Source organism: Cupressus sempervirens, chromosome 1 (assembly GCF_028749045.1).
Source record: "Cupressus sempervirens isolate cs-2001-9-10 chromosome 1, ASM2874904v1, whole genome shotgun sequence".
NCBI lineage: Eukaryota > Viridiplantae > Streptophyta > Pinopsida > Cupressales > Cupressaceae > Cupressus > Cupressus sempervirens.
In genome coordinates, this window is record NC_143118.1 from 687757455 (window position 1) to 687784844 (window position 27390).

Consider the following 27390-nt stretch of genomic DNA (forward strand, 5'->3'; position numbering starts at 1 on the left):
TATTCATTCATTACTTTATCAAAGTTCTCAACCAAGCTATTAATATAATATTTAATTTGATAAATCACCTATTCCCTATCCCAATAAAAATAGAAGACTTCATCATAAGTAATAAAGAGTAGGATCTTTTCTAGAATCACACCCTTTGTTCAAAACTTGTACTCACTATCCTGGAATCATACCCTCCACTCAAAACATTCAGAATATTTATGTTTGAAAAAAAAATTACCTTGGACATTATGTTTTACTTCATACAATCAAAGTATCACTAATGTCCAATTTGACTAGATGTTCATTTTCAACTTGAATGTTGGGAGATTTTGTACCCTTTGTCACATATGATGTGGGAACCCGTCAATCCCATTGTTTTTCCCTATTTTTGATATTTTCCCTACTTATGGTGGAGAAAAGGAAGGATAAGGAATTTTTATTTTTCAAAGGGAGAAAAAGAAAGTGAATCACTTTTTTTGGGGGTCCTACAACTCTTATATTTTCTATGTATAGAATAAGAAAGAAAGGCTTGAGGAGAGGATTGAGCTCAACCTCACCAATTTTCTATCTTGAAACAATTATTTGAGATTTCATTTTTGTATGTCTTTTTAACTATTTTTATGTGTGCAAAAATGGATTGAATCTCCATATGGCTAAAAATAATCTATGTATGGAATTTTATGAAGAGAAATGCCATGGGAGAGATATCCTCTTAAAACTTTAACTCCTCAAAGTGATTTAACCCTTTGAACATTCTATCTCACTTTGAATGTAAAATTTTTTAGTAACTTAGTGCATAATGAAAGTAAAATAAATAATCTACTATAACCATAAACTCATCGCAAACATGAACACATTTGACACATCATTTTTGTCATTTAGAAACCCTTGGTTAGAGGAAAAAGTATAGTAGAGATGACACCTACAATCTATCACTACTACAGCATGAAAGTTGCCTAGTTAGAGCATACAATAATGTCATTTTTTGTGACTTGCTCTGTTAGGAGTAACACAATAAGACTTGGCCAAATTCTACCTTTTAAAAGGGTTTCAGAACACTCTTTCAGTACATATGAGTAAGAAATTTATAAATAAATACTTGTTAATACCTAGCCAATACGATGATTTGAAACTAAAATCACTAATTTTTAATTAAAAAAATAATGATATATAATAATGTATCTACCTTAATGTTGTGTGAGATTCTTTATTCTCTATTTCGTAGCAATGTATTTATTTCTGATTCCTTCCTTTACACATGCATCATCATCAACAACATAACCTCTTTCAAAATCCATCCTTATATTGAAATCTTGATCTTGACCTAATTCACGTTTTAGATCCTTCTAGAATGATCAGGTAATCAAATCAACGATCAACGTTCTCCGTTACCATTAAAAATTATTTTATTTTCATTGGTCGATACTTTTTCCGGGATCCACTCGGCAGGATTCAAATACATAGTACTCTATGCATTTATTAGCTTCGATATTCATCACTCACTCGATAAAACATTATTCGATCTACTCAGTTAACATGGTGTCCCTCGGTAATATATTTGCGTGGTAATATGATATGCTTGGTGATCTATACGCTGCGTAAATATTTACTACTTGGTAGCCATATCTGTTTGGTAGCTGTATGGCTGTTCGATAATAAGGTTTACCGACCTTGATGAATTATCTTTTTCAGTAATGACAACACTTAATGCATTTAGAAGGGAAAACCCTGTCCTAATCATCTTGAACCAGAATCTGATTCAGGAGCTTGAAACAATTAGGGGAGTTTATATTCAAATCTTCCTACAATATTATTATTGATCAAGTGGAGAGTATGAAGTGGAAGAATGTTCGGCACGCAAGAATCATCCTAAAGATTAACTTCTTTTGGTGGGCAGCTCTTTATGAAAGGATAGTCATAGTTGACAATCTCAAAAGAAGGGGTTTCCAATACATTAACCGATCTGTTCTCTCCTACAAAGGGGAGGAATCCAATACTCATGTCCGTATTCATTGCATCTATGCTAGTGAGGTATGGAGAGAAATATTCTATAGATTGGGAATCTGGTGAGTTTTCAGCACTTCATGAATTTATCCTTGACTGGAAGGCCTCATCTACTCAACTCCTTATTAAGAAGCTATTGAAAGTGTTACCCCATGTGTGTCTTGTCATCTATGGAAGGAAAGAAGCAACCACATTTTTTTACACAGGTCCTCTCTCCACTTGTTTACTCTGTAAACCACCATTAATCTCTTAAGAGATTGTATCCCCCAATAAAGATGGAAGGCCGCCCAGATTCCCCTACCTTAAATGAGTATACTATGATTGACAATTATAGAATGCTTGATCTGGTCTCTAAATTTGACAATTCTAAAGCTCTAGCTAGGAAAAAAGTGAGATGGATGCCACCCACCACATCGAAAGCTTAGCCAACAAATTAGCTCTACAGTTATCCACATAATCTCTATGTCCTCCCATGTTCTAGATATTCTCAAGAATGACACTACTTATAAAATCAAGAGGGTGAAAGATAAAGGATATATCATCACCTCCCCTTCCTATCAACCTAGATTTTATAGGAAAGCCTAGGATATTGACCTCCAACTAATACCAAAGGGAGAACCCACTACCAAAAGGTGGACATTATACTCTAAAGAAGATCTTTTAAGAAAGTAGGGGAGAGATAGGAGATTTTGGTGCAGAAGTTTGATAATGTGACTAGGTTTTCAGCTTGGGTTATGGATTCAACAACTTAGACTCTTCACCCCCTTCATGCTATAAAGGAAGGTCTGATTGCTACTTGAGGGTGGATACCAATAGTTCCCTTTATAGGATCTTGGCTCATGATTAGCTACAACTGCTACTAAACAAGCCTAAAGGGAAGGAGAGAAACAAAGAGAGCTAGCTCTTTATTAATTTTAAGACTTTGTAATTTTTGTATTTCAATACTCACCTATCTGGCCTTTATTTATGGTGTTTTTTAGGACTGTTTGTATCTTATATGTTTATTATCTATCTTTTACTATTAGATTTTGGGATACTCTTGTTTAGGGTTTTTTAAAATTAAGAAAGGGGGTAGGATAGATATTTACTATTCTTGGTTGTTAGCTATTTTACAACTTTTGTATCTAGGCCTATCCCCATTTTTGGTTTCCTTTCAATTTGAAAACTATTCTCCCCCTATGGCACTACCGATAAAAATATGTGTATGTCAACAAAAGCTACCTTATATCTAGCTCATATAGCCATATATAAATCATACTTTTTACTACTGATCATGCTTATCATACTTATCTATCTTAGATTACTTATCCCACATTTTGACATTATGTGCATTTACCTATTCTACACATGAACCTAATTGGTCAATCATTGGAGCTTTTTCATTGGTTGGTGCATCTTGAAAAATTCATAATAAGATGTCCTTTACATCTCATAATACTTGTTTGTGCTTCACTTCCTATCTTAGTTTCTCTCTTGCATCTTTCCTCTTCAAAGATTCTCCATAATTTATCATAGCATCATAATCCAATTTTTGTTTGATCATAGATTCAAATTATGATCTCTTCATCTAGTATTACTTGATCTCTTCTACTCCTTTTAATCTTCTTCTTGTCTTGTGATATGATTGATCTTGCACTTGGGTGATAATTGGTTGCACTCAAACCTTCTCCTCTTTACATTTATTATTTTTCTCATCATTTAAAGATTTTTCATTCTTTAATTATTTTTATTTTTATTTTTTTGGTAAGGGCTTTAATACCAGTATCTTGTACAATATTTGTCTCTTGTTGCAGTTGTTTAAGAATATATTTTTCTTTCTCCTTCTCTTTTCCTTTCTTTATATCGTGAGTGGTTGAGTCTCTACCTTAGTGGATGTGCCTACTGCATTCATAATACTTCCATCTTTATTATACTTAGGGAGAGATTATGTATAATTTTCTACTTAGTTACCTTAGGCCCTTCATTCTTATTTGTGTCTGTGGGGTGCTTGATTAGCTATTTAGAACTATTTACATTAATTGGAATATTAGTAGCTAAAGAATCAATATAAATATTTACATTTTTATTGGTAGTTATAGCGTGAGCTGAATATGCATCAACTTATTGTAACATATGTGCTTCCTTCATCAATTGTGCACTGGCTAACTCAATAATTGGTGGTTTGTTACATTTTTGTTCAGCACTATTCATTATATCTTGATCCTTATTAGCTGATTCACTTGGGTCATTCTCAATTATATCTATAATTTTAATCCTTTCTTCTTCTGTTCCTTTCACCATCAATGGTATACTATCAATTACCTCATCGCTATGTCCACAATATCCTTATTATCCAATTAAAATGGTTGTTGTTGTTTGGCATCATCTTGTTCTTGTTCCTCATTCAAATGATAAGTCATTTTCCATAACTTGTCACTCTCTTCCTCAACTTCTTGAATCCTTCCCATTGTGACTCTCAATGATATAGTATTTATCATAAATCTTACTTTATGTTTCTTAAAAACTTAATCAATTTTAGGTATGTTGGGATTAGGCATAGTCACACTAGTGACCTTTATTAGTATACATATCAATGTCAATAGAAGCTTCCTCAATCTTCACTTTGTCTTCATCACTTAGCTTGAGAATTATTAGAATATTCATTAATCCAAAACAACTTTGTTTCCTTATTACTTTAGCATGTTCATCAATGGTCCTTGGTATAAACTTGTCTACAACTCTAAATTGATCTTCATCTGATTTAGTCTTTCACTATCACCCACTATCATCAATTTTCACTGACTTTTTCCTTTTTTGTGGTTTGGTTACTGACTATTGAACATTCTTCCTTTTTGAATAAGTCTAAGTTTTATTTTGGCTTGGTTTGAGTATCCTTTCATTTTCCTCTCTTGGTAGGGGGTGTAGATGATGTAGCAACTCTAGCTCTAGCATAAGCAAAGCTTAGGACCATGTGATTTTGTAGTTTGTGCTCTCTTTCCCTTCTTTCACTATGGTTCCTCTACCTCTACTTCCTTCTCAACTTACTCTTCATCGACTTCTTCCTCATTAACCTTGGATTCCTCTTGATCTAAATCATTTTTCTCTTCACCAAATTTCTTCTCTAACATACTTATCATTTTCTTTGACTTTTTCTCCATCTTTAGAACTAGAATATCAAGTTTTATTCTTTTCTTTTCTTAATGAAAAGTTCTAAACCTTTTCTCTTTCCTATCTAATTGTTGTTCAAGTAAAGCATCTAAGTTTTGAGTGGCTCAATCTATGTCAATTTCATAGCCCATTGGCTCTAGCCACGAAGTCCTCAGCTCTACTACTTTGATCAAACACATGTCTATGTCCACTAAGAAACAAATTGTGTCCTTGTAATCCTCAACTAGTTGTAGGGAATACTATGATGCATTCTAGACTTAAATTGTTCAAAGTATTCATTCACTGCTTTATCAAAGTTCTCACCCAAACTATTGATATAATCATTAATTTGATAAATCATATACCTATTGGTATCCTAGTTTACATCTCTTATTTTAGGAAAGTGATTTTATTGATAAAAGAAGATACATACCAATAATGATCCATTTATCAGTGTATTGGTCTTTGCTACTCAGATGGTCTTCTTATTGTCTTCAAATTATTTTAAAAAGTTATCAACAAGATCCATTTCAAAGCCTTTTTTCATTATCTTGTATAAAGAATATAATGACACTATTAGGTGGAATGCATAAAAAGTACACAACTTGCCTCAAGATGAGATTGTAGAGATATTAGTTGTGGTCATACAAATCTTCAGCCTTAAGACTCATGCAGTATATTAGTTGTCCGTTTAGGAATGGGTGATCGTACAAATCTTTAGAGCTGAAATGTGAGTTTTTTAAGTTAATCCTAGTCAAGGGGGAGCATTAGAAGTCTTGATTTCTGCTAGTACCACATCTTTTTAATAGGATATTTGGTGAATAGCTGGATCATGTTAGTTTTACTAATTATTATTGCTGAAAGATTCTAATTTGTGTGATAATGAATGTTATAATCATACTTAAAAGTGTGATTAATTCTATAAACTGTACTTGTACTCTTTGTGCGAGCACCTAACGGAAGAATATATTGTCAAGATTTTGTAATTACTTATGATCATTAATTGAATAAACAGTTAAACTTTTATAGTTTTATGTATATAATTCTTTTTATTGATCTTCTTTTAGACTTTTCAGTTTCATTGTGGTTTAATTGATATACATACCATGTTAAAAGGCATAGGTTGGCAAAAGAAATTCACTTTGCCCATATCTTTGCAATCATGGCCTTTTAGAAAACTCTATATTTCTTTAAAGCATTTTGACAACTAGTTGACATATTTTGTTTATGATTTGCAAACAAGTCTACAGGAGAAGTTAAGAGTTGCAGTATTTATGATTCAATTTTGCCAGAGGCTTGATAACTTTTTGCGATAATTCAAAGACTTGTACGCAGTAGAGGAAAATAACAAGAAGTATTCTTAAGTCCGATGTGTAGGTTTTACATTGTAAGAGTTAATTATAGAATCAGGTCAGCCTTAGAGATTGCCTCAAAGCCATTTCATATACCTCGGTGAATCAAAGATGAAATTCAATGCCAAGAACCCTCTTCTTCTTTGTAACTCGAGCTGAAGGAATTATTATTATAAAATTTCTGAAAAGCTGATATTTTTTCCAGCGGAATTCTTTTACTGTAATAGCCTATCTTTTTTTCCTTGTTTCAATAATAATTACATTTTATTAACAAAATATATATGAAAAATAGTAAGGGCTGCACCATTGTAGCTGAAATATCTGCTTTTTGTTAAAGGAGAGAAATTCATAATTTCCATTGTTTATGTTTTGTGTTGTAGGTACCTCCTGTAACAAACAGTTTTACCTCTTTGCTTTTGCTAAGTCTATATCTTATCTGTATCTTTAGCTTTCTATTTTCTATATACTAATAGACTGAAACTTTAAACCTAAAAGAATGAAAGACATGCAGCCTAACAGTTGGAATATGACACAATTGGACATAATCAATACTTTTGCTTTGAAGTATTTGACAATACTAATTTTTCCTTGAATTAAAAGATCAAGCCCACCGCATTCATCTCAATAAATTTGGAATTACTGTGGTCTATATATGTCACTATCACGGGATATGCGCATGATTAATTTCATGAATATATTTTTGTATCTTTATATCGCAAACGAAGGTGCAGTTGTATCTTTATAAATTTATAGCTCCCTCTAAACTTGTACTTCTCGATTTTGTCTTCAAAATCTTATTTCAATTTTTTTTTTTTTTTAATTTTAATTTTTTTATCATCACCTTATATCTAGCTCATACAACCTTATATAAATCATCTCTTTTTTACTATTCCTTAAAATTTGGTTGTCCCAGCTCATGATGCTTCCCCTATTCGATAGAATGGAGGTGATTCTTATGAGGACGCTGATCGTGGTTTTCAGGCCTTGCTTCCTGCTATGCCATTGCTTTAACATTCGATGAATGAATACATTAATATGCTTGAGGATTTAGTCTACTTCAATTGGCTTGGGATCTCAGTTTTGTATTGTTTGACTGGTTGTTGGTGGGGATGTCCATGTGTTTGGTTACTTCAGATATTGTCTTTATGGGCCCTATTACTGATTTTGGTGGACATATCAGTTACGGAACATAAAAGGAAATCTAGAGATAACAATAATAGGTGGTGTAGTGTTGCCCAGCTATCAAAATTGCCTCAATTCCTATCTTCACAATCTTCCCCAGAAATTAATACAAAATTCCTATCTTTCTGAGCTATGATTATTTTTGAAATATGCCTCGTCTTAAGCATTAAAATGGCCACTTTTCCTCAGAGTTTTTGAGAAATTTTGCTATTCAAATATCTTTGGTTCATTCCCAGCTCCGTTTAGCACTACAAATTTTAAAAATTCAACATCTGAATCAAAAGTTGTCATAGGTTAATGGAAGGAACCAAAATACATATTTTGAATCAAAATCTTAACCATTAACCTTTAAAGGTTAAGATTAGTTTGCAAAATTAACCTCTAAAAAGGTTAAGAGAAATTTTCAAAATAAGTATTTTCTCCCCCATCATTAACCTTAACTTCTTGTCTTAATGGTTAAAGTTGAGCTCCAAAATATGTATTTTGGAGGTGGTTATTAACCTCTCTGATCAAAAATTGAAAAGAGAATCATTAAGAATCAGTTCAACCTTGCAACTGGTGCTCCATTCAGTGGCATGTGGCTCTCCAAGATTCAAATATTTTTTGTGATGATAGATAATGGACATGATTCATTTTGTTCATTAGATTGATTTTGGTATATTTTTGTAGTATAACTATAACATGGGGAATGTGAAGGACAATCCAAGCTTCAATTTTCAGTTCACATTATGTTATGGCTCAATGATTTGAATCCGCTACATAAGGAGAAAGAGTTTTGTTCATACTCTTGAAATTGTTCCATATCGTAACAAAAATGAGTCGCTATAGTCCATCGGTCTCTGGTTTTTCTGAACAGGAGCTTTCTCCACCTGTGGTTAAGAGGGAATCAGAGAGATTGAATGGCAAGAATTTGACCAAATGCTCAAGACCATGCCACAGAAACTTTAATGACTCGCTTAGATAATATAAGAAGAATGAACAAGGCATGAAATATGTTTAGCAACAAGAAGTCAGTGCCCTTAGTTTGTAGCAAATCCCATGAAGACAAAGGAAATTTTGGATGCCATTATTATAAAGTGAACGTCACCTATGACTTGTTTGACGAAATGTCCACATGGAAATGAGGATCGAAAAATGTCTTTGTTTTCAATATAATGCAACATTTGTGGCACCCTCTTTGCTCTATCGAGAGCTTATTTGATGGCTGCCTTCATAAGTGTTGGTTGCGAAGGTGCATCTAAGGCAATCATCCGTTTAAGAAAATATGTTTGGACAAAACATGAAATTCAAAAATGATGACATAGACCAATCTAATTGGAGTTGTACAGACTTTGAAACGGCGACTGGAGTGCTATAAGTCAGCAGTTCACATACAAGGCTCCAATTCATAGTCAAGAGCAAGATAATCCATAGGAAAATCATCCTTCCTGTGTGATACATGAAGACACATAAACCATATATCTAACAGAATTCCATATAGACTCGGGTAGGCAGTGGCACTAAGTGTACATGTGGTGATGAAAAGTGGACATATTATGCCCTGATTATATGTAGAGTTAAATTGCTGTCTAAACTCTACAAAGAAGCTTGCATCAGATTCATACGGTGTATTGGTGACACTTCAAATGTTTGCTAGACTGCCGCAAAGAAGTGTTGCTTCATAATCATGCCAAGAAATACTCAAACAAGAATATGGATATTGGGAAAGTCACTTGATACTCACAAGGCAAGGAAATTCATAATGAGGCATCTCACAAACTATTTGACTAAATGCCCAATCATGAATGCAAGTTGCAGAGATGACAGGGATAAGAACCAAAATATCACCTTAGAATGAGAAGCGCAGTTATATGTCATGCGGGGGGGAATTATGGACAAATACTCCCTCCATACCCTTGGTAGCTGCTCTTAATAAATTCCAAATATCATTATGTCATTTGGAATTTGGTGATTGTCATGCACACATATTTTCTTGGTATTCATAGATCAGTTTTTGAACACGTAATATTACTACTCTTATGGAATTTTGTGAGATGATTGTCTCAAACAATTTGAATCCTTGAATACATGCATTATAATTGTAAACTCCTTGAGTATGTGCGAGACAGAGAGAAGAATTCGATGGTGAAGAATGGAAATATTAGAGTTCAATGGAACCAATAAATATTATCATGTGGAAGGATAGCACATTTGGCAGATACAGACACAATTAGAGAGATGGAAACATAAAGTTAGCATTTGGTGGACACATATATGTCTTATTTTCTTGATTTCTTTACGATAAGATAGAAATGCTTTCATTAATAAAGTGATGTAATTTGGATAAATGATCTAAAGATCACAAGGGGATCGATAAGGATTGATTATTCAATTTCTTCTCAAAATATGTAAGGTCTAAGTTTTAGGTCATATAAGTTAATTTTGTAGAGGTCATATAAGTTAATTTTAGGTCATATAAGCTAACTATTGTGAACAGTTTGCCACATACACTCTATTGGGCCATTTTTATAGTGACAAATCTATTTATCAACATATAGTCAATCATCACATAAATAATATAATATCTTAATATGATACTCTAATGGCATGATGACTATAATAATGCAGAATTTCTAGTAATCTACTTGCATGATGACTATATTATAGTAATCTACTATAATATTGTAGAATTTCAAGCATTACTAGGAGGATTGAGAATATGTATTACTAGCAATGGTACCTTAGGGTGCAATGGGTTTGGAAACTTATGCAGTTAATGATATTTTCACAATGATAACGTTGTGACATAACTCTAAATTATTATCCTAAAAAAACTTGCTCTACCCCTATAGATGTGCCAATTTAGAAATATGGATGGGAGCTTGCAAAATGAATAGAAAATGATAAATAACAAGCATTATTTATATTTCTATTTTTTGAGCATTTATCATTGACAACATGCTCTCAAGTTTTGCCCTCATCCCCTTACAAATGTTTTGCTATTTGTTAGTTCTTTTGCATATAATTGTGTAGCTAATAAGTTCAAAACCTCTCAAAACCCTAACACTAGTCATGACATAAGCCTAAACCACTTCATCCATAAAATTAAAAGTATTCCTATGTCCAACCTTAACCTTAACCCTAATCAAATTCAAAGCTTTAACATAATGCTCACTATGATGTAACTCCTCACCTTAATCATAATTTTAGCTCTAAACACTATTCACAATTCTAACCCCAACCCCAACCTTAACCCTATTCCTAAATAATAATGATCCAAATTGTAAACTCACTTTTAACCCTAACAATGACATAAGCCTAAATTTTTAATTTAAAATATTAACTCATAGAAAAGCCCAAGCCTAAAACATAATCCTATCCTAACTCATTATTATCTTGAGAAAATAAATACAAAATGACTTGGAGTAAAATTCTAAAGTCACATGAGATAAACCTAAACTTTTAATCTAAAATATTAATTATTAGGATGTCCTACAAGATAATTGTAACCCTAATTCAAAATTAAATTTCTAATGAAAATTCAAATTTTAAAATTTTAAAATAAAACAAAATATTATGAAAATTTAAATATATTTCTATATTAATTATGATTATATGAATTTTTTATTGTTTTGCCTATCAAGTTTTCAATATCTTATATCAATTTAAAACTTATATTTAAATTTTAATAAAATGTGTTATATATTTCAAATTTTTTATAAATTAGCAAGTAAAATTTAAATAATACAATTGTATCTAATATTTTTAATTAATTATTTTCAAATGACTTAAGTTTTAAATCTACTTATTAAACTAAATATAAAATATATTTCAAAAGTGATTAGTATTAACTATAAGTAAAAAATTAAGGACCTTTAATATTCCTTGATATTATTTGAATTTTTTAAAATTATGTTTGAAATTGATTTTAACATTATATATAAAATAATTATCAAACAAAATTAGAATAATGAAAAATAAATGTATTACTTATATTAAATATAAATCTATCTAAAAATTTTTGATATATATCAATTATAAAATACTTATAATTTCAGCAAATCATATTTTTATTTTTAGTGTACGTTTATGAAATTATTTTACAAAGTTTATTATGTTTATAACAAGTAATGAAATTTTGAATGAGATATTGTTTTACGGGCCCTATTACAAAGCATCAAGAGGAAATCTAGAGATAAATCAATCATCACATTAATAATATAATATTTGAATATGATAGTTCTATTGACATGATGACTATAATATTGCAGAATTTCAAGCATTGCTGGAAGGATTGAAAATATGTATTATTAATGATATTCAGAATATAGAAATAGAAGGAGCTTCACATATTATCATTAATTCTATTAGGAAAGTTCAAACTTCTAATAAAAAGTGCGACTCTACATTAACTATTGCATTGGAGTTGCTAACTCTCTTTAAAAATTGAACGTTAACCCGCATACAGAAGGAAGGACATATTTTTGTTGATTGTTTAGTAAACATAGGTACAGATAGGGTCATTATTAAAAAACAATAGTCCAATTAAATATAATTTTCAATTCTTTCAAGTCTACGATTGTCATGTCCCCTATTCAAATAATTTTTTAAAAAAAACTTTGTTAAGGCAGGCAGGCTCCAAAAAGGTGAAATTTCGGAAAAAAAGGGTTTATCTTTGGAAACCAATGGACTAATAAATAAAAATTATTATTAAATTATATTTTATTAACCCCTCTTGGACATGAGTTAGGGTTATGCCCTCTTTAAAAGGGGTTTGGAGGCATTTTGGGCTCATTCTACATCTTGATTCTTGATAATTTTCTTGTTGTTCTTCAGAGGCTGCCAAACCTGTGGAGAAGGAGACCCAAGAACGGGAGTTTGCAGGTTTCCAGAAAGGCTAAGGATGGGAGTTTGAAGCCATTCCATGTGCATGCTCATACAGAGTTTGCCCTTGTGCTGAATAGTGCCGATTTGGGTGTTTTCGGGGTTGTTTTTGGTTTGAATTTGAGTTTTCAGTTGAGTGTTTCATATCAGTTTGGTTTGCTGTTGTATTTCAGACTTTATGATGTTAAAATAGAGCTGAATATATGTATTGGGTCGTGATTAAACTTCTGAGATAATTTATGAGTGTTTTGTGGTGTTTTCGGACATTTTTGTGTTAATTTCGAGAGCCTGATTGAGCATAGTTTTGCCCTACATTTGTGATCTGTTGTGTAAGGGCTATACAAATCTGGAATTTCATTTTGTAGGTTGTTATGCTGCTGAAATCTCTATAAAAATGTCCATTTTCAGATTTATTAATAATTTGTGAAGTTGTGAAGTTTTTGGCACTAATTTGGACATACCCGATTTGGGTTTTATTGGAAAATTGGCAGATCTTTGTAATATTGGTTGTTTGATTTTAAAGTTCTGATTTGAGGCTGGAAATATCATAAAAAATCAGTAAAGGGACATTACAGTGGTATCAGAGCCGTGATCTTGCCAGCCTAAGGGTTTGTAGAAGTTGCATGTCAGTTTTAACAACTACCCAGATCTTGCATGTCAAGTTTTGATAACTACCCAGATCTTGCATGTCATATTTTATGATTGCATGCAACTAAGTGAAAGAGAAAAAAGATATTTGCAGCGAGAAAAGAATAAAGAAATTTTGATTAAACCCCCAGTTGAAAGCAAAAGTACAAAATCCAAGGAAGAAAAAAGTATGGCTGATCCAGATGAGATGGCAAAGAAATTCTTCCAAGACATCCAAAATACTCAGAAGTAAACAGTGGATGGTTTGGCGGAAACTAGAGAGGCTTTGTGGATATTGACAGAAAAATTACAAGGAATTGCATCTATTAATGAGAAAGGGAGCACTTCAGAGGAGCCGAGAAATGGGAGATCCACACCATCTAAATCAACCAAATCCATTTTCTTGCCTGCAGATGAGCCACCAGTACCAAATCCAGCCATTAATCCAGTGGAAGAGGTTACAGGTAATTTGATTACATTAAGAGCTACTTACAATGGCTTAGATGATGACTTTCGTAGTTCAGTTCCTTTTAGAGAATATGTGGATATGATGAACGCTTTGATGCCCAAGAAAGAGAATAGGAGGGAGCATGACACAAGTGAAAGAGAGCTCAAAAATAAAATAAGCGAGTTTACAGCGCCTACTTTTGATGGAACAAATAAAATTTCAGCTAGAGCATGGCTACAAAAATTACAAACTTTCTTCACACTTAACCCCATGAAAGAGAGTGATGCTATTCAATTTGCAAGTCTACACTTGGAAGATGCAGCCTATGATTGGTGGTATCATGGAATGACTACTCAAGGTCACGATCAGGTAACTACATTTGAAGATTTTAGTCAAAGGGTGATAGATAGATTTGACCTCAAGGATGATGAAGAGTACTTTAAAGAATTGTCAAAGTTGAAGCAAACCAAATCAGTTAATGAGTATATAGAAGAATTTCAAAAAGTGGCTGTTATGGTACCTGATATGAGTGAAAAGAGGATCATTTATCTTTTCCTTGATGGTTTAGAAGATTCTGTTAAGGGTTTGGTTAAGGCTTTCTCACCTTCAACCTTACAGGAAGCTATCAAAAGAAGCTTGCAACTTGAAACTTGCGTACCTATGAAATCAATCACTAATCAAAAACCCCCAAATCTTTGGCAACATAAGGGAAATTTTCAGAAAAAGACTTTCCCAACACTACCACCAAAAGATGTGACAAATGTGGCAAAAAAGAAGGTAGATGAAGAGACTAGGAGTGAATTACGAAGGAAAAAGCTTTGTTTTACTTGTAGAGAACCATGGGTTCCAGGACACAGATGTTTGGGGAAAGGTCAAGTGCACTATATTGAAGTTGCTTCAGAATCTGATTCAGATGAGCATGAGGAATTTCATGATACTAAGGAGGAGGTAGAAGAAGAGAAAGTAAAAGAAATCAGCAAAGATGGCACTTTAGCAGCATTATCAGGAGTCCCAAGATACCATCCCTTCCGAATTCGAGGGGTACTAGCAGGGCAAAGGTTGACTATTCTTCTTGATAGTGGGGCAACTCACAATTTTATTGATGAGGATTTGTCATGAAAAGAGGGCTTAAAGCAGAAGATTTTGAGGGATTCAATGTTACTGTAGCTGATGGATTCACTATGCCTTGCACACGGGTGGTGAAACAACTCAAGATGACCTTAGGAGATTATGAGTTATGTGATGACTTCTATGTGGTTGGTATTGGGGAGACAGATCTTGTATTGGGTGTTCAATGGTTGCACTCTATCGGAGGCTATTACATGAACCATCAAACTATGGAGTTTAAATTTCATTCCAATGGGAAAGAAGTCATATTGAGAGGGTTATCGAATGGAGCACGTAAGGCGGTCTCTGCAAAGAGGATGGAGAGGACTTTTCGAAGAGGACAAGTAACATGGGCAACAGGAGTCATAATCCAACCAACAAGCTCTCCCAAGAATCAAGGTAATTTCCATTTTGAAATTCAAAATATTCTTGATAAGCATAGTATAGTTTTCAATGACTTGCCTCCAGGATTACCACCAGATAGAGGTTTTGAGCATGTTATAGAGTTAGAACAGGGTGCCAAACCAGTTATAACAACCCCATACCGCCATCCAAGAGGTTATAAGGAAGAAATTGAAAAAACTATTAAAGAACTCCTGGACATGGGATTCATAAGGCCTAGCTCTAGTCCATTTGCATCATCTGTGGTACTTGTCAAGAAAAAGGATGGTACAATGAGAATGTGTATAGACTACAGGGCTCTAAACAAGAAGACCATAAAAAATAGGTATCCCATACCATGCATAGATGAACTCATTGATGAGTTACATGGTGCTATATACTTCTCAAAAATTGACTTAAGATCAGGCTACCATCAAATCCGAATGAGAAGTGAAGATGTGGAAAAGACTGCTTTCAGATGTCACTATGGGCACTTTGAATTTCTTGTTATGCCATTTGGACTCACTAATGCACCAGCAACATTCCAATCTTGTATGAATAAGGTATTCAGTCAGCATCTTCAAAAATTTGTTTTGGTATTTTTTGATGATATCTTGATATATAGTAAAACATGGGAAGAGCATCTAAAGCACATAGACACTGTTTTGGGAATCTTGGAGCAGCAATCCTTCTATGCTAAGCTATCTAAATGTGAGTTTAGTTTGACAGAGATCCTATATTTGGGACATATTATAAGCTCTAAAGGAGTACAGGTTGATCAACAAAAAATCCAGGCAATTTTGGATTGGCCTCCACCCACTAATCTTACACAGTTGAGAGGTTTCTTTGGGTTGTGTAGCTACTATAGGAGATTTGCCAAGGGATTTTCTCAGCTTGCTGCCCCCTTGACTGATTTGACAAAGAAAGGAGCTTTTGTTTGGACAGAAGAGGCACAAAAAACATTTGATAAGCTTAAGGAGGTAATGAGTTCATGCCCTGTGCTTGCAATTCCATATTTCTCTTTACCTTTTGTTGTTGAATGTGATGCTTCGGGAGAAGGTATAGGGGCTGTCCTAACTCAAAGGGGACATCCAATAGCATTTGAGAGTCAAAAATTAAATCAATCAGAGAAAGGGTACTCCATCTATGATAAGGAAATGTTGGCAATCATGCATGCACTTCATAAGTTTAGACAATATTTGGTATGTGGGAGATTCATTGTAAAGACAGACCATAATAGCCTCAGGTTCTTCTTGAACCAAAGGGATTTGAATGATCATCAACAAAAATGGGTAAGCAAATTGCAAGCTTATGATTTTGATATTGAATACATGAAAGGAAAGAATAATGTGGTTGCTGATGCTCTCTCAAGAAAGCCCACTTTGTGTTCCTTATCATCTATCTCTGCTGATTGGAAAGTCTCCATAATTTTAGAGTATGCTAAAGATTCATTTGCCACCAAGATTTTGGATAAGTTAGTGGATGATAACAGGTACAAGGTTGTTGATGAATTGATTTATTACAAGAATAGGATCTTCTTAGTGCCAGGGTCAAAAACTAAGGAGAGGATATTGAGGGCCTTTCATGACACACCTTTGGCTGGTCACCAGGGATACTTCAAGACATACAGGCAAATTCGAGAGCAGTTTTCATGGAAGGGTATGAAGGAGGATGTCCTTAAACACATTAAGGAATGTATGGTATGCCAACAAAGCAAGAGTGAGCAAAATTTTCCTGCAGGGTTGTTGCAGCCACTTCCTATTCCTGAACAAAAATGGGAAAGTATTTCCATGGATTTCATCACTGGGTTGCCCAAGGTTCAAGGTAAGGATTGCATATATGTGGTGGTAGATAGACTAACTAAGTATGCACATTTCTTTCCTATCACATCTGATTTCAAGGCATCACAAGTGGCCGAATTGTTCTTCAAGGAAATTTTTAGATTACATGGTTTGCCTAGAAACATTGTTAGTGACCGAGACAGTAGATTCCTCAGCTCTTTTTGGAAGGAGCTCTTTCATTTGGCAGGAACTGAACTCACTCCCAGTACTAGCTATCACCCTCAAATAGATGGACAAACAGAGATAGTTAATAAATGGATAGAAGGATATTTGAGGAACTATGTTTCAAATCAACAACATGCTTGGGTGAAATGGTTACACCTAGGGGAGTATTGTTACAATACATCTCATCACATGTCTATTGGTATGCCTCCTTTTCGTGCTCTTTATGGTTACGATGCCCTTTCCTTTGTTGATCTAATACTTTCCGATAGCAAAGTACTCGCAGCAAGTGATTTCATCAAGCAAAGCCAAGACATAATAAGGTCCCTCAAAGATAATCTACACCATGCACAAAACCAACAAAAGATATATGCTGACAGGAAAAGGATTGAAAGATCTTTTGAGGTGGGAGATTTGGTATTTGTTAGGTTGCAGCCATATAAGCAAAGCACCTTGAAGAGAAGTGGGGCAGAGAAACTCAAGCCAAGGTTCTATGGGCCTTATAAAATCATCAAGAAGGTAGGAGAGGTAGCTTATGAATTGGAGCTCCCACCAAACAGCAAAATACATAATATTTTTCATGTATCTTGCTTAAAGAAGGTTCTAGGCTAGCAAACCATAGTATCTACAGAATTACCACCTCTTGATGATGAAGGGAAATTAGTTTTGATACCAGAAGAGATTTTGGATACAAGAGAGAAAAGGTTGAGAAATAGGAGCATCACAGAGCATTTGGTCAAATGGAAAGGATTACCACTAGAGGATGCAACTTGGGAAGGAGAACATATTCTTGAGAATTCCAACCTTCATTGCTTGAGGACAAAAAATATTTGGAAGGGGAGGACTTGTCATGTCCCCTATTCAAATAATTAAAAAAAATAAACTTTGTTAAGGCAGGCAGGCTCCAAAAAGGTGAAATTTCGAAAAAAAAGGGTTAATCTTTGGAAACCAATGGACTAATAAATAAAAATTATTATTAAATTATATTTTATTAACCCCTCTTGGACATGAGTTAGGGTTATGCCCTCTTTAAAAGGGGTTTGGAGGCATTTTGGGCTCATTCTACATCTTGATTCTTGATAATTTTCTTGTTGTTCTTCAGAGGCTGCCAAACCTGTGGAGAAGGAGACCCAAGAACAGGAGTTTGTAGGTTTCTAGGAAGGCTAAGGATGGGAGTTTGAAGCCATTCCATGTGCATTCTCATACAGAGTTTTCCCTTGTGCTGAATAGTGCCGATTTGGGTGTTTTCGGGGTTGTTTTTGGTTTGAATTTGGGTTTTCAGTTGAGTGTTTCATATCAGTTTGGTTTGCTGTTGTATTTCAGACTTTATGATGTTAAAATAGAGCTGAATATATGTATTGGGTCGTGATTAAACTTCTGAGATAATTTATGAGTGTTTTGTGGTGTTTCCAGACATTTTTGTGTTAATTTCGGGAGCCCGATTGAGCATAGTTTTGCCCTACATTTGTGATCTGTTGTGTAAGGGCTATACAAATCTGGAAATGTCATTTTGTAGGCTGTTATGCTGCTGAAATCTCTGTAAAAATTTCCATTTTCAGATTTATTAATAATTTGTGAAGTTGTGAAGTTTTTGGCACTAATTTGGACATACCCGATTTGGGTTTTATTGGAAAATTGGCAGATCTTTGTAATATTGGTTGTTTGATTTTAAAGTTCTGATTTGAGGCTGGAAATATCATAAAAAATCAGTAAAAGGACATTACAACGATTAATTTTAGCTTGTAAATTTTTCTATTTCTGATTAACTTTTTTAAGGGTATCCTTTTATGGTTATTCCAATTCTTGAAGGTTGCATATTTTATGTTTTATCTATTTTTTAATGAGATTTTTTATGGGTTTGTTATTAATTGGCTGGTATTAGACTCCAACTTTAAGTTATCTCAATCTTTTTTTAAGTTATATTTGCTCATTTTAGCTTTTTATTAGATAGACTTAGAATAGAAGAGACAATTTTTTGATCTTGAGTGGACACATTTAAATTTTTTTGGGTATAGGAAAAATTTAGGCTTATGTCTTTCCTGTTGTAGTATTTTACTATTGTAGCTTTTTTTATTGCTCTAATTATATTGTATATGACTTGTAATGTTCTCTACCTCCACAAAATTTAAAGGATTCTAAGTTTCTAGTATCTTTATCTATAGTTTTTCTTAAATGTTCCATTTATAGTATGAGTGTTGTAAATTAATTATCCTTAGTTCTTTACTCTTACTAGATTACATGTATATAGAATATCAAAAGCTACTCTCAATTTTAGAGTAGTTATCTCATTTCTAAATGTGGTTAGATTTCAAAGAAAGTTGAGTGATCATAGATTTACTTGGTACTATGAAGAAATTATATATAGGCAATGCATGAGTAAACTAACAATGATTTTAGTCTATAAGGAGGAGCATTTATGCAAGAAATTTCATAGTGGCAAAGAAGCGAGGGACTCCAACCTCATGAGAAGTTTTTCCTTATAAATCCTAGATCAATCTTGGCAGATGGAATAAATAGCATTACCACAATCATATGTATCATGTTTGTTATGTAATAAAACTTGATATTCTAAGGGATTGTATTCCCTTTTAAGTCCCTAGTTTATAGTTGTGACAATTGTTCCCATGATGTAAGGGAAAGTAGCTTTGAATGTGGTCTAATTTTAAAAAAAATTAAATTTAATAAATTAAAGTCCTATATGTGTGTGTGTGCGCGCGCGTGCACATGTGTGCATGTGTGTGTGTATATACATACACACACACACACACACACACATATATGTATACATACATACATACATACATACATATACATACATACATATTTATATATGTATAAATATATATATGTATTTATGTATGTATGTATGTAAATTTCATCAAACACTTTGCACACAATGGATATATTGCAAGTCTAAATTTTGGTTTTTTTTTAAATGTCAAACTTTAATAAATACGTTGGCAAAGAACTCTAAAACATCTAACAATGAAGATGCAAATGTTTTTATTTTTTATTTTTATGAAATATATAACACTAGTTACAAATGAGAAAATATGCACCTGTAACAATAAGACATTAGGGAAATTTCTTCTATGATGTTCAATGATATTCTAACCCATTCTGACAAGTTTTTGATATAAGATTCTGATATAAATCAAATTACGAAACTTCCACAATTGATTTCTAAATCCTTACAAATGCCCTAAGATATTCAAATCTAACCTCAATGCAATGCAAAATTTAAATGAATAAAAACTTGGAAACTTCTCAAGAAATCTAGATTTTACTATATTGAGTCACCATAGTTGTGGCAACACTGCAACAAATCAGTGTAGCCATATTTGACTTATTCCTTCAAGTATACTCCACAATCTGGCCCTAGGCCAAAAATTTGGCACAATGAAAAGACTAATTTGTCTTCTCCAATAGTTGTGACCCCTTGAAGGATTTTTCACCAATATGTTTGAATAGAACACCTATATGATTTCCTCCAAATATCAAATTCACTGAGTTTTTTACCGGCTCGAATAGAGGCACACAAAAGAACCTTGTTCTCCAGTGGAAAATGTTTTAACCCTTGGCTCCATAAAACTCATCAAATGCAAATGACAATAATTGGATGAAAGGAAAATGTCATGTTAATATATTCTTTCCTCATGGGAGCTCACTTACTTTGCTCCCCAATTTGGAATAAAAGATATTCTTAAATTTGCATTTTAGTATAATATTATAATATAAAATTATGCCCCATCATAAAGTGTCGATCCCCATATAAAACCCTTTGACCACCATATTAGCCTACAAGGGTCACATAATAGGATAATCTTAATTACTAAGAGATGTCAACTAGAAGGGGACATCACAGTTTGCCCCTCTTCAAATTGCTTGTCCGCAAGCAATCTCAATTCAAGATGCTACAAAATCTCTTCACTCTCCCAAGTGGCATCTTCTGCTAGAAAATCTCTCCAGTTCACAAAATATTCCTTGATGGCCCTCCTGCAAAGATGTCTCTATTTACTCTAGGATAGACTTAGGTACTAAAATCAGCATTCCCTCATCATCCAAGGGAGGAAATAGTGTTGAGGTATCACATGATGTCATAATGCCTTTTTGAAATGTGATACATGAACACATTGTCGACTCTACTCTCTACCAAAAAATCCAACTCATAAGCCACCTCTCCAACTCTCCTGGTCACCTTGAAAGACCCATAATAATTTAGCTTAATTTTATTGGCACCACTCTTTTTGAGAGTGGACTAGTAGTAAGGCTGCAACATCAGATATACCATATCATCTACCTCAAAAGTCCAGTCAGTCCTCTTTTGATCAACATACTACTTCTGTTAATTTTTTGCCTTAGTTATTTACTCCTTAAGAGCTTTTAAAATGTCTTGGATCTCCTATAATAAGTCTCCAGCACTAGGCACTCTACTATTTGATAACAAAAAATCTATGAAACTTGGTGCCTCGTATCCATAGAATTCCATGAATGGTGCCATATGGATAGACATGTGATAAGTAGAATTATAACAATACTCACACACACACACACACACACACACACACACACACACACACACACACATATCCACTTAACCCAAGCCTTCTACTACCCTTCTATGTAGTTCCTTTGGTATCCCTCCACCCATTTTTTCACTATCTCTATTTGACCATTTGTTTGGGGGTGGTAGCTAGAACTCAGAGTGAGTTGTCTCCTGCAAAATCTGAACAACTCCTACCAAAAGTAACTAATAAACCTATTTTTCCTATCACTGACAGTGCTCCAGGGTAAGAATTTCAACCTGAATACCTCTATGAAGAATAATTATGCCACCTATGTAGTAGTGTATGTGGTAGTGATCAAGAAGAAGTGGGCAATTTATGTAAGCCGATCAAAAATAACATTTACATAATCTGTGTCCTAGGTTCTTAGTAGTCCTATAATGAAATCTATGGACAAACACTCTCACTTCCTATCAAGAATTGGAAGTGGCTGAAGTAAGATGGCTAGGTAAGAGTGTTCCTATTTATTCTGCTGGCAAGTAGGGTACTCTGTAACATAGTGCAACACCGAGCAGCTTTGAGCCCCTTCCAAGAAAAATGCTTCGGAATCTGCCTCCAAGTTTTTTAAAACTTGGATGTCCTACCATAGGTAAGTTATGATAAACGTTGAAAGCCATCCTCCTCATCTCTAACCCTGGCACCAAATAAATGCGCACTTTTTAAATGAAAAGCTCATTCACAAGGGTGAAATCACTATTCAAGATCGATCCATCTATGAATCTTGATGCCCATGTATCCTTTGCATACTCTGTAAGGATCAAATGTCTCCAATCCTATGATATATCTATCATCAAGCTCAAGTGGGGTGTTCATGACAAGGCATCGTCTACTATATTGTGTTTCCCCTTGAAATAGGTAATCTCAAAGTCATATGCCTTTAATTTACTTACCCATTTTTGTTGCCTGTCATTAAGATCTCATTTCCCCAAGAAATGTTTTAGGCTATTGTGGTCAACTTTTATGTTGAATTTTCTACCCACTAAATACTACTTGAATTTGGCCAAAGCATGCATTATGGCCAACATTTTCTTATCATTAATGTTAAAGCTCCTCTCAAACCTTCATAAGAAATAAGGCATTTGTCCTATATAAGCACTGCTCCAAAACCTTTGCCACATGCTTCACAATGACACTCAAAAGGTTTTCTAAAATTTGGTAATGCAAGCACTAGACAAGAAGTCATCAACTCCTTGAATTTATCAAAAGACTCTTGTCCCTCAAGATTCCATAAGAAAGACCCCTTTCTCATCAACTTTGTAAAGGGTGTTATATGACTAGAATATCCACTAACAAACCTACTATAGAACCCACACAACACCAAAAATTCTGTCAACTATGTCAGGTTCACTAAAGTAGGCCACTCAATAATAGCATGAATATTTTTAGGACCCATGCGGACTCCCTGAGCACCTATAATATGACCTAAATATAATAACTTTGATAATCCCAAATCACATTTGGACTTCTTTTCATATAAGGACTCACTGCTCAAAATGCTCAACACTATGTCTAAGTCTCACACATGCTCATTCCATGTCCTACTATACACCAGGATGGTATCAAAGAAAACTAACATGAATTTCCTCAACTATGGCTAAAACATCCTATTCATTGTGGACTAAAAAGTAGTTGGGGCAATAGTTAGCCCAAATGGCATAACAACAAACTCAAAATGGCCACAATGACACCTGAATGTCATCTTCTCTATGTCCTTCTCTCTATCCTAGATCTGATGATAGCTTGATTTCAAATAAATTTTGGAGAAGAAACATACTCCATGTATCTCATCTAATAAATCATCAATCCATGGGATGGGGTGTGTTTTCTATAGTCTTCTTGTTTTGGACCTTGCAATATATGTACATCATAAGAATTTCATCCTTCCTCTTCACCAAAACCAGTGAAGAAGTGAATGACTACTTACTTGATCTTATGGTTTTCTCATTCTCATCCTTCAATCTCTTTGGATTCCATTAGGGTGTGATCATGATGGGTTTAGCACCTTCCTCTAACTCAATAATATGCTCAATACCTCTATCTAGAGGTCTACCTAGTGGTATATCATTAAAAACCTTGTAGTGCTTGATTCTTAGTTCCTGTATGTCTAGGTGAAATTCTAAATTTTGCTACAGCTATGATGGCATTAAAGTGCAATTGGCCACCCACTCTACCTGGTCATGTCTCAACAAGCTCTCCATGCATCTACAAGACATCATCCTAAACCCACGATCATGAATAGCCTTAAGTATATGGGTCTTCTCATTTGACTAAAACTTCATCTCCATATCTCTCAAATTGAGAGTGAACTCCCCTATATCATGTAACCAAGTCATACCCAAAAACAAATCTCTATCACCCATGTTAACAACATAAAAATTTACTTTGAAATCAAATTTTTTGATCATTAGGGAAAGACTTGTAATCTTCCTATCACATTTGAAGATGTAGCCATCAACTACCCTCACTCTTAGACCCTCAAACTGCTTTGCCTACATCCCATGCCTCTTAATCAACTTGGAATAAATACAATTGTGGTCAGCACTAGTATTAAGCATAGTCATAAGTCGTTGACCAACCATTACCCCTCTCATCCTAAATAATTAATTTTGTTGTACACTAGTGAGATGGGCCTCCTTAATTCTAACTTCAGTCTTCTCATCATCTATAGCCATTTTGTTCAACTTCTCATCATTTGTGCCTTCCTTTTTTTTAATTAATTCCTCATTTTCAAATTGCTGGTTTGAATTTTCAGAATCAAAATCCTCATAATAAGCCAACATAACCCTATTGGCTTTCCCCTTTTTCCTTAAAGGGAAATCATGGTTCATGTCATAGGGTCCTTTGCACTAAAAATATTTTTTTTTCTCCCTTAAATCTTTCAATGTCTCTCCATCAAAGGGAGCAAAAGATTTATCTTTATTTTCAGCCTTTGTTTCATTTCTTTCAGGTTTCTTGAAGAATGGTTTGTTGTCTTTGCAAGATGATGCACCCTTTGACTGAAATCTATGTAATGGGGCTTCTTGTTCCATACTTCTAGCCATCTTAATTGCTTCTTGAAAATTGAATACATCAAAAGCTTTTACCCAACCCTTCAATGGTTTAGATAATCTGTCAATGAACAAAACAACCAATCTCCTATCTTAGAAATCCAACACCATAATGGATAGCCTCTAAAAGTCACTAATGAAATACTAGACAATCTACCTATCTATCTCAATTGTGCCAACTCCCTAAAGTAGACTTCTAGATACTTCTTATCAAACCTGTCTACCAACATATCTGCAAAGTCCTAATATGAAGTCACCTATTTATGCTAAAGGGTAACCATTCCATGCCTCCACCAATCATGTGCAACTCCCTCTAATTATATCTTGGCATATTGTATTGTCTCCACTTCTATCATAGGTCTCAGTGCTAAGAATCTATCAAGATTGTGAATCCAAGATTGCACTGTCATTCTACTACTACCATCAAATGTAGTCAAGGAAAGCTTCCCTTTAGCATGCTTCAATATGTTATCCTTGCCACAAGTTCTTCTATCTTTTCTCTCTGCACTATAATGCTCCCTCTTTATGTTAATAAACCACTCAAATGTCATCCTCCCTCACACTTATGGAGCTAATAGATCCCATTCATCATTCATAAATATGAGGATATTTGTGAATGTCTCCTCTCTTGCTTCTTTTGTAGGTTGTATATCAACATCATCTCTCATGAAGGTAGGATGAGTAGACATGTATGTCCCTGGAGTGCATCTTATGACCTCTAGGTGACCCCATTTTACTCATGTTATCCGCATGCTCCTAATTCTATTTTTTTTATTGGTTCATGCCCTCGCCCATGGTGGTGAGTGCTTGCAAAGCCTTAGCCATCTGATCTTGTCTTGTAAGCATTACTCTAAAATATTCCCTTATTTCCTAATCCTCATTGCTATTGTCTCTTGGTGAGCTACCCTCTTTCTTTTCACCTATGGTGTCTGTATGCTTGTCAAATTCTTGTTTACTATCAACCAAAGCTTGCATGGAAGTGTAAAATCTATTAGAGCCAACTTCAAACGACTGCAACTGATTGATAAACCCTCTAGATGGTAGGAACTAGGCTCTGATAACAATGTAATATCCCTTACAATTCTACTTTCAATTTTTTAATTTCTTAACCTAAGAATTTTGTCAAACACTTTGCACACAAGGGATAGATATATTGTAAATCTAAATTCTGATTGCTTTCTAAATGCTAAACTTTAATAAATATGCTTGTAAAGAACTCCAAAACATCTAACAACGAAAATGAAAATATTTTTTTTCTATTTTTTATGAAACATATAACACTGGTTAGAAATGAGAAAATATGCATCTCTAAGAATAAGACATTAGGGCAATGCCTTCTATGATGTTCAATGATATTCTAATCCCTTCTAAAAAAAAATTCATATAAGATTCTAATATAAATTAGATTACAAAACTTTCACATCTGATTTCTAAATCACTACAAATTCCTAAGATATTCAAATCTATCCTCGATTCAATGCAAAATGGAAATAGATATGAGCCTAGAAACCACTCGAGAAATATGGATTTTACTATAGAAAATCATTGCAGTAGTGACAACATTGTGACAAATTAGTGTAGCCATATTTAACTTATTACTTCAATCATACTCCACAATCTAGCCCTAGGCCACAATTTTTGGCACAATGAAAAGACTAATTTGTCTTCACCAATAGCTAAGACCCCTTGAAGTATCTTTCAACAATATGCTTGAATAAAAAACCGTATGATGTCCTCCCAATACCAAAATTCACTGAGTATTTCACTAGCTCAAATGGAGGTACACAAAAGAACTTCATTCTCCAATGGCAAATATTGAAACTCATGTCTCCACAAAACTCATCAAATGCAAATGCAAATTAAAATAATCAGATGATAAGAAAAGATCCTCTCATGTTAATTTATTCTTTCCTTGTGGGAGCTCACTTAGTTTTCTCCCCAATGTGGGATAAAAGATATTGTTAAAATTGCACTTTATTATAATATTATAATATGAAATTATGCCCCATCATAAAGAGTCACACAATAGGCTAATCAGACATCACACTTGACTATAGGATTTCTAGTTGGAAAGAAATTAATATACACTGGCTTCTAAGATATTATTCACATTATAAACATGCAAGATTAAAGTATGAAGATTAAGATTCTTAGAATTCAAGTATTTGACCTAATCAATATCAAATAATTGCTTCTGAATTTCTTTAAATTTTAGAAGAATACTTTCAAAATTATACTAGATATCAATAGTATCTATTAAAACAAATATCTCCCCAATTATAATAGGTGTATAGAAATTCCATTTGATGCTTAGTTGAAAAAATAATTTTAATCACAACAAAATTTGTATTGACAAAAATTGAATTTAGAGTACAAAAGTGAAATTTAAAAATAAAATATTAATAAATTTATTAGATTATTCAAATTATTATAAATAGAGAAATGAAAACATTAGTGCCCTATTAGGGTAGGGACTAATAAATGGTTCCAAAGCACAAGTCATGCCTTTTGTACAATTATTTGTTTCAAAATTGAAAATTATTTTTTAATGCTTCACTGTTATGATTTAAGAACAAAGTCGAGAAATATAGGTTCTAGAAACAATGTCATCTAGGGCTCGTTTGGTTGTATGCATAGGAATTGAAAATTAGAATAGAAAAATGGAATGGGAATGGAAATGGGGATGGGGAATGA